This window comes from Ambystoma mexicanum, chromosome 13 (assembly GCF_040938575.1).
Source record: "Ambystoma mexicanum isolate Mex_15411 chromosome 13, UKY_AmexF1_1, whole genome shotgun sequence".
Classification (NCBI taxonomy): domain Eukaryota; kingdom Metazoa; phylum Chordata; class Amphibia; order Caudata; family Ambystomatidae; genus Ambystoma; species Ambystoma mexicanum.
In genome coordinates this window covers 52749604-52767445 of record NC_090938.1, presented here as the reverse complement: position 1 = coordinate 52767445, position 17842 = coordinate 52749604, and the positions used below count along the sequence as shown (strand labels likewise).

Below are 17842 nucleotides of genomic sequence, written 5' to 3'. Positions count from 1 at the left end.
TGCCCGAATGCAATCAAGTACAAGGTAAATCCTGAACATGGCGTGGAAATGTACCAAATGACCCCAGATGACCAGGACCCTGTGCTATTTCTTAACATCATAATGCATTCTCCAATTTCATGGTCCTGGTTCACGGGATTCATATCAAGTGGACTTCCATGACCGATTATAATAGTTTGTATGCTGTAAGCCCAGGACTAGAAAGTCTGCGTCCATGTTGACCTATCCAAATGCTACTGGACTTAACCTAATGCTGACAGCTAAAGTCTGGTGAACTGAGGCAAATAGTCCATCCCCTGTCACTAAACGGCAAATGCCCAGGTATTAGACAGAATTAGCCCTACCTTTCATGAGCAGAAAATGCTGCTCATACTAGCTCTACCCAGGCTGTCCTATGCTGATCTATCTTTCCCGGTCCATGTGCTCTTTCCTGCTTGCTCTCGGCCTCTTTCTCTCTCTTGTCTTTGTCAGTAGTATTGAGCTACATTGTTTGTCCTAAGAGCACAGTCTTTTACTCCTCCTCTCAGTCATGCTGTCAGTTTATAAGGTGTTCTCTCTTTATCTCTGACACCCTAGTCCAGAGACTTTCCGTTGAGGACGGCAGTCCCTCTCTCTTTCCCAGAGACGCTGCCACATTTTTCTCTCAATCTCTCCCACTCTGCCCCTGTTTAGCCTCTCCCTCCGGTGCCTCTCTGTTGGCCATTCGTGAGGTGCCCCGCAGTGAATTCATTTGGGGGGGTTTTATCTGGAGCTTTGGGATAGATGCGTATATGTTCCAGGATTCTTCATTTTCGGGTTTACTTCTACTCCTAATTCTATATATAAATTCACTAACAAAAAGATTGTTAAAGGAAATTATGGTTAAGTTGCACTAGCAAAAACGTATGAAATTCTATGGAAAAACGTTGTTACAGGGACGTTATGGTTGCAGGTAAAACCGAAAAACCTCAGAAATTTGCCAGTATGGTAAGCGAAGCACCCATAACTCGCGTCACCACCGTGCGCTGCTAAGACCAACACCCATAACATCAAAGATTACCTCACAAATGTAATTGACATCACTGATGGCATCAGATATGTGGCCCACTTATTTCTGGTCACTGAAATATCTAGGCCTGGTGGTTTGGTCACTGACACTCAGAATATTAAAATTCAAAAGGTGCTGTATATCGAACGTTAACCTTTTCATATGTTCTTAAAGTACTTTCCTTAGGGTTTGGTCTCGGCTCATGGTGCACATACATGGGGAAATGAGCAGGCCTGAAATACAAAATTAATTTATATACATGAAAATAAACTTTAATGCTATTAACATTTTCTGATGATGCTGTTTCTTTCTCCCTTACTTAGTTTCCCTGTATGTGCTTCTGATTTGTATGCATTGTGGGTCTTCATATGTATTCTTTGTACTTACACAAGTGTGTAGTAAGTCTCGAATTGTTAGCTAGTTATTACATGTTTAACATTACCTAATCACCCCTGACATCATGTTAACATTATAAACACAACCCCTTGTAGCGACTTTTACATCAAAATTAATTTCACATGTGCTGTCATCAGTGATGTCCTCAATGACATTTGTGATGTCCTCTTTGATGTTATAGGTGTTAGTCTTAGCAGTGCACGGTGGTGGCGCGAGTTATGGTTGCTTAGCTTTTACCTTAACAACGTTTTTCCATAGAAATTCATACGCTTTTGATAGTGCAACTTAACCATAACGTCCCTTTAACAATCTTTTGTTGGTAAATTTCATAGGTTTTTAGTAGGGCAATGTAAGCAAAATGTTGCTTTAGCATAGCGTTTTCTGTAAAGATGATAGGCGTTTGGTACAGCAACATAACCATAACGTCCCGTTAACAACGGTTTGTTACCGATTGCTTGGCAGCCCTCATGATAAACGTGTGGAAAGGCCAAATTGTCTGGTGTATGTATCCATTTGCGCTACCCCTTACATTTCCGAATAGTGTTGGTGTATCGTACCAATTTCAAATGTTCATAGTGAATGTTGTTTAGTGTGTCAGTAGGCTCTCTTTTTGTGTTAACGGGCATGATCTGTGCAGCACAGTACTGGCCGAGATGACTACAAATGAGCAATATGGACGTTTCCCTGGGGGACTGCACCTGGTTGGCATATGTGTAATCACACTGCAAGTATCCATAGGACTCCATTAGTGGCCCCATCTTCAAATACACTTTTAAGTAGTTGTGGAAGCGCACGTGTTTCCGTTCCACACCTATGTTTGTTTACATTTATATAGAGCGCCAGGTACCCTAAGGCTTAAGGGCGCTGCCAAACGCAAAACATACACACGGAACAAGACAAATGCATGCAGCAGAATCCAGGACCTAGCTCGCGAGCAAGAGTCCTGCCAGAAAAGGGTCAGAAATGAAATGTAGGAATTTTATGAAAAAAGTACAGTTTTCAGCCCCTTCTTAAAAATCTCCGTAGAAGAGGTGGTCCTCAATATAGTTGACAGAGAGTTCCACTTAAGGGGGGCTGCCGAAAGGAATGCAGAATCCCTAGATTGTTTTGTTTTCAGGCGTGGCATGATCAAGGTATTTGTTTCGTCGGATCGAAGGGATCTGATATTTTATTTTACCATTATTAATTCTTTCAGGTAGAGGGGCATGACTCCATGCACACATTTTTGTGTGATAAGGAGAAGCCTAAATTCTACCCTAGCCTGCATAGGTAACCAGTGTGGACTTCGACGGGCCTCTGACACATGGTCTCTTCTAGATGGGCGTTCACCAATCTCACTGCTCCATTCTGTATGACTTGTAACCGATGGACGTCAGATAGCGGCAACCCAACAAGAAGGCTACAGCAATAATCGATCTTAGATCTGATTATAGCCCTTGCCAGAGTTTCGGAATTTGTTTCTGAAATAAAAGGTCTGAGGCAGCGAAACAACTTGAGGAAATACGAGGCCGATGAAGCAAGGCTGTTTACTTGGGCATTCATATTCAAATTTTTATCAAGATAAATGCCCAGTGTTTTGACCTTGCTCATGACCTCTATGTGGCAGCTATCTATAAGAAAGGACTCATAACTGGATCCTAACTTATCTAATTTAGGCCCTGAGCCGATAAGTAAAAGCTCTGTTTTTGAGCTATTAATGGCTACGCCATTTGCCACCATCCAGTCCTGAATTTATTTGTAGACTTCGTTAATCCTATGTTCATTTTCCACATGGGAGCCTGATATAGGGATGACACATTGTGTGTCGTTAGCATAATTTGCAAATGTGATCCCCTCTTTCTCTAACATCTGGAAGAAGGCTCATTGCGGGACACCATACGTAAGCATGGCCGGTTTTGCTTCAGCAGTGTCACTAGCCAATCTACTTTGTCTATCCTTTGATGACCCAGTTAATCGCCTCATCTGAGAAGTTGGCATTGCTCTTTAGCATGGTGGACAATATGGTGTGGTCCACCAGGTCAAAGGCAGCCGACAGATCTAAAATCAGGAGGAGCGAGATGTCCTCCATCCATCCTGTGAAGGAGGTGGGATTTAAGGGCCAACAAGGCCGTCTCCATGCCATGATTCAAACGGAACCCTGATTGATACTTATGATAGACCTGGTTTTGCTCCAGGAAGATCGAAATCTGATTATAGGCCACTCTGTCCAAGATCTGCAACAGGAAAGGAGTATTGGTGATAGGCCTATAATTGGAGGCTGTAAGGCGGCAGAGATTAGGCTTTTTCAACAATGGAGTAATCCACGCCTTTTTTATGTTACTTGGGACTTCATTGGCCAAAAGAGATGCATTAATGAACTTAGTCAGGGCTGGAATAAGGATAGGCAAGCATTCTTTAATTATTAAAGACGAACTAGGGTCTCCTTTACAGCTCCTGCTTTTTAAGTTCAAGATCGCCATGGCCAGTTCTTGATCAGAAATGGGCTGAAAGCTGAACATGGCTTGAGCCTCCAGTTTATTAGTGGGGTCAATTAACTGTTCTCTAAACCCTGTGTTGGTAAATCGAGTTTCTTCAATTCAATCACCTCTTATTTTCTCAAGTTTATTCGAAAGGGCAATTGTATCTCCGTACACCATGCCTCATCCTTGATAATGTTAGCTTGAGCAGATCTGGGAGCTTGTGCCTGTTCTTTTAAGATTTTAAACAATTCCCGACTGCCGATTTAGCCTCCATTATTCTAGTAATGAAGGAGTCTTTCTTAGCTAAATAAATAGCTGATTTATAGACTTTAGCAGCTTTTTTTTATAAGCGTCAAGGTCCATGGATTTTTAATTTTTTCGCTAAGTATGCAGAAGGTTAGTTTTCTTAGATTTAAGTGTTTGGAGTTCTTTGTTAAACCATGTATTGCGTACCTCCTGTAGGAATTAATTTATTTTTTATTGGCGCCAATTTCTCTGTGTTTGCGCCCATCGCCTCAGAGAGAGTAGTGGACATTTCATCCAGATTATCCATAATGGTAATCTGGTTGTTAAGAGATAAAGCCCATTCGGCAAGGTGAGCGAGGTTTAACTTCCAACGATTCCGTATTTTAACAGATATTTTAGGGAAAGTAACTCTACTTTCGTAATAGTCAGTCTGGATCAAGAAATGAATACAGGAATGGTCCGACCAAGGACATGCCAGCACCTCTTGATTGACTAGACTGAGATTCAAAGTAGGAACCCAATCAAGAGTATGTCCCTTTTAATGTGAGTTGGAATTCAAATGTGACATATCAAGGGAGTCAAGAATGTTTTCCATATTTATAGCTAAAGTGTCAGTAGCGCATCCCAACCATAAATTGAAATCACCCAGCAAAAGAAGTTTGGTATTAGGTTTGAGAAAGGATAATAAAGTTCTACTTAAAGTCGCTGCAAAGGTAGGATCAATTGAGGGAGCTCTGTATAATACCAAAACCTTGACCGTAGCTTCCGCGTTAACAGATAGTTTAACCCTCAAGAGTTCCGAACCCTGTATAGTATCAATCTTACATTCCCAAGCTCTGAAGTGCGATTTAATGATAAGAGCGACACCCTCCACCCCCTACTGGATATCCTGTCTTTTCTAATGATATGATACTTAGACCCATGCATAGGTCATCCACTGTATGCTGGTATCACCGCCCCTGTCGCCAGCCCAACGGATTCATGCAGTAGGCTACCGCATTTAAAGTACGGCTGCCGACTTGGTGGCTGGCTCTGCAATCCTACCAATGTGTGGCTAAAGTAGTCCTAAATTTATAACGGCCACTGGTAAACAAGGAACAGCAACTTGCAGTGTCACGTGGGCGTCTTAACTGTCGCATTACTTTGATTTATCTGCTGCTTGCCTTGCCATGACCTTTGAAACAGATACGTTATGTCTGCACTCAGCTGTGTGACGGAAAGTATCAAAAGGTCGCCTGCCGGTCGTACAGTTGAAGGAAACATGTAACTGCAGATGGGACAGTTCGTAGTAAGTCTGCAAAATGGCAAAGCTGGTGCACCTTCCTCGTGCACATACTAGTGCATCTAAAGGCAAGTAAGGAAACGGCAGAATATGCAGCGCACAAACAACCTTGGTGGTGGCTAGAAAAGTGCTGTAGCTGCATGGGACGCACAGAATAAATGACTTCCTGCTGCACGTAATAAAGCTGTGTTTGGCGTTCTTGTAAACATTCTTGTATTCCACAATGTATGTTTATCCGTGAATGCTACCTTTTAACACTAATGGCGTAGCATAAAGTGTTTGTACTGCATGTGACAACAACTGAAATGAAAGCACAATGGACCAATGGGCAGGCTACCGCCCTTCCAACAATTACGTAGGGTACTTTCATGCACAGCATTTCCTACATCTGCTGCGGACAACAAGAGGGGCACTCCTGTGGGGCACTCGAACTGTAAAACAACCTTTGCAAACCATATGCCGCGCTACAGACCCTTACCCGGCAAAGGGCATTGTATTGTGCATGTACTGCAACGCGCTACTGTACAGTTGGAAGGTACTTGGAAGTGCATCGGAACGGTACTTACAGGAGCATTGCAATGACTGTTGCCTAATGTAGGGTAGGGCCACCCAATAAATCAGTCTTCCCGGCACGTCCCCTGTAGTATCCAGGAAGCTGCTGCCCCTTCTGTACCAGACCTTTCCTGCCGTTCCTTCTGTGGCGTGTGCGAGAACACACTTATAAATGAAAATGAACTGTGAAAGGGAAAAAGGTAAATAAAGAAAGCACCTTTCACAGATCAACAACGGAATTGTCCCTGCATGCATGCAGGGCGCGAGGCGTGGCAGTGTGGTAAACAGTGTAGATGGATGGGTTAGAAAGGGGGTCGCTGTACAAAGAGGTTTTTTTACGTGTTGCAGAGCGTTTTCAAGACAGTCACAGTGCAACAATAACTACAAAAAAATATCACTACTTTCAAGAAGGACACCAAGCCAATTTAGATGGGGTGTGCAAAAATCAGGATGGCTGGCATAGTAAGATGAACGTTCTAGCTGTGGAAAAGTATTTGTGCTGTGAAACGTCATAGTCCCATGGGCGAAGTATGCCATTGGCACATGTCGAACAAAGGCACAAATACTCTTCTTTGCAATGTACTGTGCTGTCTGTATTGATGGACCAAATGAAAAATTACACTGCCACTTCGGTGGCTGCATAATGCGATAGAAACTTGTGTAAGAGATCGGAAACAAACACGTGAACTGGGCAAGTACGTCCTTCAACGCAAATGGCAAGGTTGTGTAACATGCTGTGCCATTTTCCCTGCACAATGAAGAACAATAATATCGGCATGATTGTGTGACACCAAAGTGTCACACAGAGAAACCAGAATCTGGCACTACATTGTAGCTACTCCATAGCACTACACATGCACATGATGGATTGCAAAATGAGTACCCACTGCACAGTGTTTGTAACTCCATGTATGTGCAAAAACTCTAAAACCCGCACGCTGTGCCTCGTGAAACACACAACCATAACCGCACCCTGTGCTTTTCTGTCGACAAATACACAGTGTAGCACAGTCTGTCTGTACACACCACACCCACAAACGTCATTGCCCAATCCTGTAGCCTCTGCAGGCCCACTTCTATGGCTGTCATCTGCAAAAGGGGCATATGTAACACGTGCCACCCTGCAACTATCGCAATATTTGCAAACTTTTATTGCTGGGCGCGTGGGAGTGGGGGGATAACTTTCAACCAGGAGAGCGGACGTCGTTAGTTGTGGTGGCTCTTAAAAGAACCAATGTGTTTTTTTTTTTTTAAATGTGCTTCCCTAGAAACACTTGTTTGCGGTTTTCATATGTAAATGTGCGTTTTCAACGTCGGCTCACATTCTTACAATAGGGTCTTCACTGCAGTGCGTAGATTAATTTACATTTCATTGCCACTGTGCGACAAAGACATGCCATTTGCCTTGAAAAGGTGTATGTTTAGCGATCCAATGTTCTCATTCTCACAGAACATCCCGGCAGCTCTCAAGAAGTTACACATGCTTCTGTTGATGAGACCTCTTCCGACCTCTGGCTGGCGGCAGGAATATTTGGAATACTTCCACACTATTCTTAGGGTATACATGAGAAAAGCACCTTGGCAGTAGGAAAAATGTGCTGCACTGCTTTCATCAGAATCTTCAATTGACTTAACACACGGGAACAAGGCATATAACCCATAAAGGAGGCTCCAAAGTTCATGATCTCAACGTGTACAGTTGCCGAAGAGGCTACGCGTTGACATTCTGCAAGTAGTCCGCCGAAACAGCATGCTTTGACACTACACCACAAAGTATCCACTCCCTCCAAACCGAAATTGCCAGACAAGTCTTCTTGGAGGGCAAACACGCACAGATCTTCTACAAAGCCATCACCCACAACGAAAACTGTGTGTCTTGCCATGTTTGCCAGCTGCAGGACACAAAGTAATGGGGAAAGTGAATGCCGCCCTTTCCTGTGACGCACACCCAGAGCACCTGATTGGCCAAAATCCATAGTCCCATTTCCTTTGGCCACTATGGTGGGAAGCGCAAAATGTGCCATGTGCTTTTCCCCAATGACCGCGAGGGCCGCGCCCCAGTGGAAAAGGACACCACCTCCCTATTGGAGCTCTTTCCTGTGACGTACACCCTGAGCACCACCTCATAGGACAATCGCTGCAGTCCCATTTCCATATGCCAGCATGGTGAGAAGCGCTGAATGTGGCATGTGCCTTTTTCCAAATACTACGTGGGCCGCGCCCCAGTACAACCGGAGGAGTCCTTCTTCCTATTGGTGCGCTTTCCTGTGACGCACACCCTGAGCACCTCCTCATTGGACAATCGCTGCAGTCCCATTTCTATAGGCCAGCATGGTGAGAAGCGCCGAATGTGGCTCGTGCTGGTCCCCAAGTACATCGAGGGCCGGGCCTGAGTGAAGCAGGAGTCCCTCTTTTGCAGCACACCTTGAGCATGTGATTGTACAATCCCCACAGTTCCATTTTCATGGCCGCCACTCTCAAAACCCGGATGTGGCTTTCGTGCTGCGTGCGGGTGTGGGGGAATAACTTGCAACCAGGGTAGGGGGGAGTTCGTGGTAAGGGGCGACTTTTAAAAGAGCTGTTTGGTTTTTTTTGTTCAGCTGCTTCTACGGAAACACCTTTTTTTGGTCTTTATTAGCTTTTGTGTGTTCTCCTGCTCACATTAGTACAGTAAACTCTTCACCGCATCCTGTGGATGAGCAGACAAAACTGCATTGCCAATGGGTGACAGCAAAATGGCATTTTCGTGGAAAAACTCTGCATTTCCACAACTAATGAGGTCATTGTTGCAGAAGAACATTCCATGAGCGGACAAAAAAGTATACATGCTTCTGTTGATGAAACACCTTCCTGCGTCTGGCTCGGAACAACGTCCATGAGCAGCACCTTTAGCGGTGGGGGAAAAAGTGTACTCGTGACATTCAGCAATCTCCTCAGTCTACAGAACAAATCTAAGCAAGGCAGGTAACCCATATTTTGCGACCTCATAATCTCATAGTAGGTGGAGAACATGCCAGCAGTCTGCATAAACTCCTGTTTAGAGAACACCTTCCGACCTCTGGGTGGGGACAAATGACACCGTCCTGGACCCATTCTCCTCTTGGTGTTATGCATGAGAAAACTACCTTGGCAGTAGGAAAAATACGCATCATTGCGGTCAGCAACCTCTTTAGGTGACTGATTAATCGTCCACACGACAGGTAACACAAATGTAGGCTACCATAGTGCACCACGACAAAGTCAACGTTTGTGACGGATGCCACATATCTGCAAAGGTGAACCATCCCGCCGGAACTGCAGTCACCCTGACAGGCCTAGAAAGTGTCCACTCCTTCCAACCCGAAATTACCAGCAACACCTCTTTGCACACAACACCGGTGCAGATGGCGCTTAAAGGTATCGCAGACGATGAGCACTGTGCGTCTTTCGATCTTGACCACCCTCAACATAATATTGGGACGAAATGGTACCACCCCTTCCTGTGAACCACGCCCTAAACTCCTAATTGCCTATTTCCCACAATTCCATTGCCCCCCACTCCCCTGCTCATAATGGCAGGATGAGCATGTGCACTTTCCCATCTACAGTGAGGGCCACGGCCCAGTAAAGCTCAGACAATACTTCTTCCCTTTGCACAGTCACTTTTGTGCCGCACTCCCCCATTGGGTGCTGTCAAATTTTCAAACACGCATGCAGCAATTCATACAAATCCTCTGCATTGCACATTTCATTTCTATACACCACTCCATATTTACCGTTAAACTCTCTCAGTACACGTTCCGTTTCATTGCAAAGGCCCTCCACCAGAAATGTCTGCTAAAGAATGCACAAATGCAGCATCCACAAAGATCCTAAGACGCACCCAGCACACCTTTGGCCATGCACACAACATTGCAGCCCTTTCCACACCCACCACAACACTATACATCCAAGCAAGTGACCATGTGGCCACCTAATATTAAGCACAAACGTAACATACGTAGCAACATTTCTACCCAACTCCCCCACACCATAAAACACCCATTCACGAAAACGTGTCACACTTAACAGAATCCACAAACATACCACAAACTGCACCACCCCTACGCACTGCCATTCACAAAGTATTGTGTCACTGGAAACCTATGTGCAGCAGCTTCACAATATTGGGCCTACTGCAATAAATCTGCACACAGCAGAGTAACAAACCACATATAAGCTGCACTTCAACCATACCCACTTCCATACTCACATTGCATACACACTGCTCCCTGTGACCACACTGCACAACCACTCACTGCACCATCTCCTGTCGCACACCAAATACTGTAGCATGTTGCAACTATCACCACAACCATGGAATGCACAATACACACTTTGCAACTCACTTGTGGTGCTATAGCACGTCGACAATGTGCTCCACACCCATTCTCCAAAGATCAACACCCTGTCCTTCATGCACTGTCAAACCTGCATTGCTCCAGTGGGTATGCTCCTTGCACACATTCCCTGCACCATAATGCAATCATGCATGTCAGCATGTCATCAACTACCACTATACACATACGCACCACTGGCACCAGCACTCCTAACCAACCTCCACACCGCAGTGGACATGCACAGCGTTACATGCAACAGTCACCGTCATGTATACACATTACACTGTCTCCGGCACCCCTACGCCCTTTCATTCACATACTATTGTCTTACCCAATTCCACTCAGAAGGTATTCTCACTGCCAACTTAACCACAAAATGTTTACAACATTGCCCATACTGCAAGCATTGTGCACACAGCACACTATCCAAGCACATATAAGCTGCCCTTCAAACATACCCTCTACCATACTGACAGTATGCAAACACTGCACCCAGTGCCCACACTGTATGACCTTTCACTGCAGCATCTCCAACCACAGGGCACCGCCATGGAGCTATGCAGCAACAAATTGCAAAAGTTAGCATAATGTAAAAACAAAACGCTCTCTCCTGCATCCCTGTGCACTTTCAATCACATACTATGGGCCTACCCACTTCAATTCACAAAGTATTGTGCCACTGCCAACCTACCCACATTCCATTTGCAACGCTGGCCTATAGCGGCTGAAATGTGTTCCACAACCATTCCTTACTTGTCACCACCCTCTAACTGATGCACATTCAAAAATGTATTACTGCCTTGGGTGTCCTGAAGGCCTAGGCTCTTGAGTGTATTGCCTATGGCCTTCGGCCATGCACCCAGTAGTCTAGGCCTTGAACACACCCACAGCAATGTAATGCCGACATGCATGTCACCATGTCAGCAACTCTTGACAATCGACATGCACACCATTGCCACCAGCACTCCTACACAATCTGTGCACCGCCATGGCGCTATGCAACAACAAATTGCAACAGTTAACATGACGCCCATGTGGGCAGCTACCAGTATGCCTAAACATAGCATACGTAGGTAGCTGTACTTCACCCCAACTCCCCCACACCATAAAACATCCATTCACGAAAACAGGTCGCAATTACCAGAATACAAGAACGCATCACAGCCTCCACCACCCCTACTCACAGCCATTCATAAAGTATTGTCACTAACCACATTGTCACAACATTGGGTCTTCTTCAATAAATCTGCACACAGCATAGGCCTTGAACACACCCACAGCAATGTAATGCCACCATGCATGTCACCAACTATGACCATCCACACCACTGCCACAAGCACTCCTACCCAACCTGCGCACCGCCATGCAGTTAACATAATGTACAAAGAAAACACTCTCTCCTGCACCCTGTGCACTTTCTTTCACTTACTATGGGCGCACCCACTTCCATTCACAAAGTACTGTCACTGTCAACCTACCCACATTCTGTTTGCAAAACTGGCCCTACTGCAAGCAATCTGCACACACCACACTATGCAAGCACAACCCTGTACCGAATGCAGAGTGAAACATGCGTTCCTGCGGTGGGTATGTTGCAGCCCTACGCTCTTGAGTGCATGGCCTACACCCTAGGGCCTTCGCCCATGCACCCAATAGTGTAATCCTTCCACAGGCCCACCGCACCTTCATTCACCCATGCATGCCACCATGTGCCCAACTACCACATTCTGTCTGTAGCGCACAGCCAGCCGCGTTCCCACCCAACCTATGTCACATGCAATTCACTCCCCTTCTGCAATTAACCTGCCACCACTCACCACGAAAAGAGGTTGCTGCAAACAGATTGTGGCAGAAGCTATGGGGCTGTTATGACAGCTGCCTCCAATCGCCACACAAAGTACTCACCTACATATGTCACATGAACCACTTCTCACTCCCGCACCCAGTCCCTCCCTTATTGCCACCAGCCCATTCCGTACAGTACATTTTTCAGACCCTTCTGCCGCCATACTGTCCTCCGATGCACCATGGTGGCTTTCCCAAAAAATGTTGACGCACACCACACTTCCCTCCAGCCAACCACCGGCGGCGTCCAAACTTCTCCGACAGCACGCCATTCCGCGAGCCAATGACACTTCTGTCCGCGGAGTGAACAGGGAAATGGGTAAGCGGAGCAGACCCAGATATCACATTTTTTTGGGACGTACATTTTAGTTCTTTGCAACAAAAGTACTGGTCGGATTTCCACCAAACGCACAAAAGCACGCTTTCTGACCCAAGCCCCCGCTCCTGCTGCAAATTTGGTGAAAATCTGTCCAGCCTTTCGGCCTGTAGCCGTGCGCAAAGTTTTTCCCCATTCACTCTATGGAGAAAAAAAACATGTTGGGACCCCCCCTATAACTTCGCCCCCTGACCACCGCACGAAACCCAACTTGGCGAAAGAAATTCAGAGCCGACCATATACTTTGTTTGCAAAGTTTGGTGAGGATTCGTCCAGAGGGAGCGAAGTTATAAGCCCCTGAAAAAGTGCTCTACCTATGAGTTTAGCAACTTAACCATAACTACACGGCCGCTACCACAGGCCGTGCAATTATAGGGCAAAGCTAGTTACCCTATAGTTAAGTGTTAGGGTGAAACCTAAGATCCATTGACTTTGCTAAACATTCTATCACTAATTTGCTCTCCCTTCACACTTAAGAGCTGAACAATCTTACTGGTCCTTTGGAAAGGCACTGAAAACATGGCTCTTTACCTTGAGCCCACTGAACTCTGTATATGCTCTTTTCCTCATCTGGTACCCCCTCTGGTTTAAGTGTACCTGGTTGTAACAGTGCCTCGATGCCCAAAGGTTTTGTGCGCTTAATAAATGTAAAAGTAAACAAATAATAACATTTTAATCATATGATGTCTCTGTATGAATTTGTTTCAAAAATGTTTTCTGGCCCGGTCTCCTTCTACGCCCCGACCCCCCCCAAAACGCAAACTGTTGGAAAACCACCAAACTTTAAAGATGTCCTAGTGATGCCATCTTGATGTCATCAGTGTGCTCACTGGCTGTGCAACTGGTTGGGTGTGTATACCAGAGTTAAGATAGCATAGCTTCCTACATTTTCCAATTATCAAGGACTTTGTGTTTAAATCATCAACTTAACGTCACTACAACTGACATTTTTTTCACTGAATAAATATATAATGGCAATCAAAATTGCTGAGTCTGGAAATGGGATGAGATATGATATTATGGCATTTATAACATGCCTATTCACAAGTTTTTCAAGGCACGACGAGGCAAGGGAGGGGGAACAGAGGGAAGACGGACAACGATCTTACTAGGCCAGGTCTCATTCAGATTGCGCAAGTGCATTAGAAGAGAGAAGTGCGGGGTGGGGAGAAGGGGATGGGACAATAAAGTAAATGGGATACATAGAATAAATAGCAATAAGAAAAATATACGGCCAGCTGGTGGCAAGTGCCAGGGTAAGTGCTGACATCGGGTGTCAAGTGCTGTAGGGGGACTGTAGGGATACAGAAAACAGTCCCTAAGTGCAGGGGTTGCCAGGGAGGCAGTGCAGTTGTGAAACTGGCGGGGGAGGTGACCTGGGCCTGAGATCAGAGGGTGGCCAGGTGACCAGTGCAGTTTCAGATTCAGCCAGGAATACCGCAGATGGTACTCAAGTTTCAGGGAGGCTGTTCCAGGGGGAGGCCCCAGCCGAAGAAAAAGATTTACCACCAACTCGTTGCTTTGAGAAGTGACTGACCCTGAGGGAGTTGGTGGCAGATGACCAAAGAGCTCAAGAGGGAAGATATTTAGGAAGAGAGAGTTGAAGGTATTGAGGCCCCAGGCCCCAGAAGGTCTTGTGGACAATGCAGAGGGTTTTGAACTTAATCCTCGCAGCCACTGGGAGCCAGTGCAGAGATTTCAGTCCTGGAGAGATACGATCCCTGGGTTTGAGGCCAAGGACAAGTCTTGCAGTCCTGTTCTGGATGAGTTGTAGAGGACGGAGAGTAGAGGCAGGCAGATTTAGAAAAAAGACTGTTGCAGTAGTCCAGCCTAGAGAGAACCAGAGCTCTGGAGACAGTGAGCTTCCGTGGGAATGAGAGGAAAGGAAGAATACCTCTGAGGAGGTGCAGCTGGTAGTGTGACTTCTTAGAGATGTCAGAGATGTGAGGGGAGGAGGAGTGTGTGGAGTTGAAGATGACCCCAAGGTTTTTAGCCTCGCAGGTGGGGGACGGAATGGCTCCCTGGGGGCCAGTGTGCAGGTGGTGGATGGGGATGCACAATGCTGCTTCGCTATTTCTTACCAAAATGTTAGAAGCAATAATGTTCTGTGTATAATATAGACTGAATCCAATTTGCATAGTAGTGAGAGATTCAGGCACTCGATGTTTGCAGATAAATACCGTAAAAGCAGACTCGAGCTGCAGGGATAGATGCTTGACCTGCGCATGGATTGCGGTCTCCCCTGTGACCAAATGCAAGAGTATTACCTAGCCTCCCCACTGCTAATGGACACCTGTGAAGCACCATGGTAGTCAGGTGGCCACCATGCTTTGGCGCCTTGACTTCAAAATGGAGAGGCCCACCCCCATTTAAGCCTTTTGACCTGCAGATCCACAGGCCAGAGATGAAGCAAACAAACCTTACAGCTTGCACTAGGGAGGGGCCAGGACATGACCTTTGACCAATCACAATGCCGAAACGATATTGCTTAACAGGTGTCTAGGATTACTGTCTGACCCCCATGGTATAAAGAGACCGTTTTGAGCGGTGGTATGGACATTTTCCCTGATCCCACTCTTTTTACACAACATTATACAACCTTTCCTCTGTGTGTTTGAGAAACCACATTTAACCTACAACTAGAATATTGTGCTCCCGTTTGTGGCAGCGGAAGATCGCCTAGTGGTCATAGGGGTGTTAACTAACTCCATCTCGACTACTGTAATAGCCTACTGACGTGGATCCCCACTAAACAGATGATGAGACTTCAAAGGGCCCAGAATGCAGCAGTTAGGCTGATAGCCCATTTGGGAAAAAGAGATCATGTGTCAGCCTCATGCAGATCTCTTCATTGGCTGATGGTGGAAGATCGGGTAAAGTTCAAGATGGCTTGCCTTATGCACAAGTGCTATTACGATCACGCACCAAAATATCTGGGTGCTAGGACCCAGCATCTTGAGCCATCCAGAGATCTCAGATCGGGAGATAAAATGCATATGACCATACCCCGTACTAAACGGGTCTCAAAGGTGTATAGGAAATTTTTAGTCGTTGGCCCAAAGGTATGGAACCATCTACCACTTACCATCTGCTTATGCTCATCGCTAGAAAGTTTTAGAAAGGCATTAAAAATCTTCCTATTTAAGTAAACCTTAGAGATTATATGTCAGCCGCTACACAGTGAATACCCTAAACCCTTTGATAGATACCAATCTTAGTAAATATCTGCGCCCGAATGTAGTTCATTCTGCCTGGTGCGTGTTAAAAATACTCAAAATCAAAAAAATTAAGGAAGTCTGGAGATCAGACTGGATCTCTGCACAGAACGAATGGAACACATTTACATTGTTTTATCACTGCACACATGAAATTAGAGCATACGGGACAATGCCGACGTATTTATCTAAATTCCCCAACGGTTATTTTAGCAATCAATTTCTCAGGGTATGAATGAACTACTACTTGACAAGAGAGATGTTCGCATCATGCTCAGGTTCAAGTGAGTTGGTTACCGACTGCTGATACTGCAAAGGAGAGAAGGAGCAAAACCACATTCAAACACCTCCTCTTATCCTGCAGGGATTTAACCAATCGGAGAGCTGTGTACCAGGGGACATTTTACATGTGCAATAGGACACTATCCATCAAAGAATGCTGGGCTGTTTTAATAGGCAGTGAAAATGTTCATCTGCTTTTAGCTACTATAAACTTCTTGAATACAATATTTTATGATACATTAATTCGTTATAATGCTTTTAGAGAAAAATATTGTGTTGATGAATTGTAATGGTTGGTAGGTTTCAATCTTGATATGAAAACTGTAATTTGTGGTCTTAAGTATTGAACTAGCTAAAAGGTTTGTGATAAACCAATGCTACAAAATACAATATACACGTTCTCAGTAGGACCCTCAGAAGAATATATGGATGGATTTTGTATTTGAAAACTAAACGTAGACGCCCTTCTTGGTCATATCCCTCCTGAATTTAGTTTTCACAAACTTTACCTGTATTTGAAAAAATAATTCCTTACTTAAAAATTAGTGGTTATGTGCTACAGACAGATAAAATGAATAGCACACTTTTCCTGACTCCCAAGTAACTTACTGCTTTTAACCATGTTGAACGTTCTAGCAACCTTAATTTCAAATCAGTCTTACTGAGGGGTGAACAAGGTCATAAGGAAATTAGGATCATTTCAGACAGAATAATTTATTTGCAGGGCTCCAATTTATTTCCTCCTTGCTAAAAACGGTGGACAGGTGGATGCTTGTACTTTGCTCACTTCACACTTGGTAAATAGACTACTTTGACCCAAGGTAGCTGGTCTGTTGAGGGTACCAACTAGCTGATAATTCATGCACTATAAAATGGAAATGTTGCATCGTCCAGAGACGGCCGAGCACGATATGATGCAAAATATCTGATGTAACTACCCTCAAGTTATAAGTCCTGTAGCCTTTTTTTAAAAATATGGCATTTAAATGCATTTGACTTATTTTCACAGATGGGGTGCCTTTCTGTTGAACAATTTCACTTTTATTATTTGAAGAGATGGGCCCCTTGGTGGAATGTTGCCCAGTAATAGTGATGCAGTTTACAGCTGTGAAACATCGTATCAAGTAATTGACTAAGACTTTGTAGTTATCTTGGCATTACCTGTAGTTCTTGACAAGGGCCCCGCTGTCTGTCCGTCCTAGACGGGGCCAGTTCTTTCGAGACCATTGGTCCGCACATGATGATCAAGCATTGGAATCATTATGTTTAGTTGAAGTTTGGCTTTGTCTTCTAATTGTATAAGGCCTGTGATAACTAATCCAGCCCCCTCCCCCTTAGCTCTTGTTTTGTATTGAGCTGTATTCATTCTAAAGTGCCATAGGTGTCCCCTTTGTACACCTTAACTGTGATTGTATATATTTGTCTTTTAGTTGTAGTATTGTAGCATAATGCATCTGTGGTATTAAACAAATGTGCACTTTACTGTGTGTGCAATCTATTGCTTGATAAAGTCTTGTGCGTATCAATGGTACTTCACACCAAGCGCCTGATCTCCTTACTCTAAGCCTTACTCTAAGCCTTACTCTAAGCCTTACTCTAAGCCTTACTCTAAGCCTTACTCTAAGCCTTACTCTAAGCCTTACTCTAAGCCTTACTCTAAGCCTTACTCTAAGCCTTACTCTAAGCCTTACTCTAAGCCTTACTCTAAGCCTTACTCTAAGCCTTACTCTAAGCCTTACTCTAAGCCTTAATGCTCACTCGCTCTGCCAAGTGAGAGTTTGGTTAGACTTTTGTGTTAAACATT

At 44.8% G+C, this 17842-nt stretch overlaps 1 protein-coding gene across 1 annotated transcript in view; it reads left to right on the top strand.

Annotated features, from left to right (window-relative positions):
* Positions 1-17842, top strand: part of EIF2D (eukaryotic translation initiation factor 2D) — a 161565-nt gene that overhangs the window by 13839 nt on the left and 129884 nt on the right. The window lies entirely within an intron of this gene.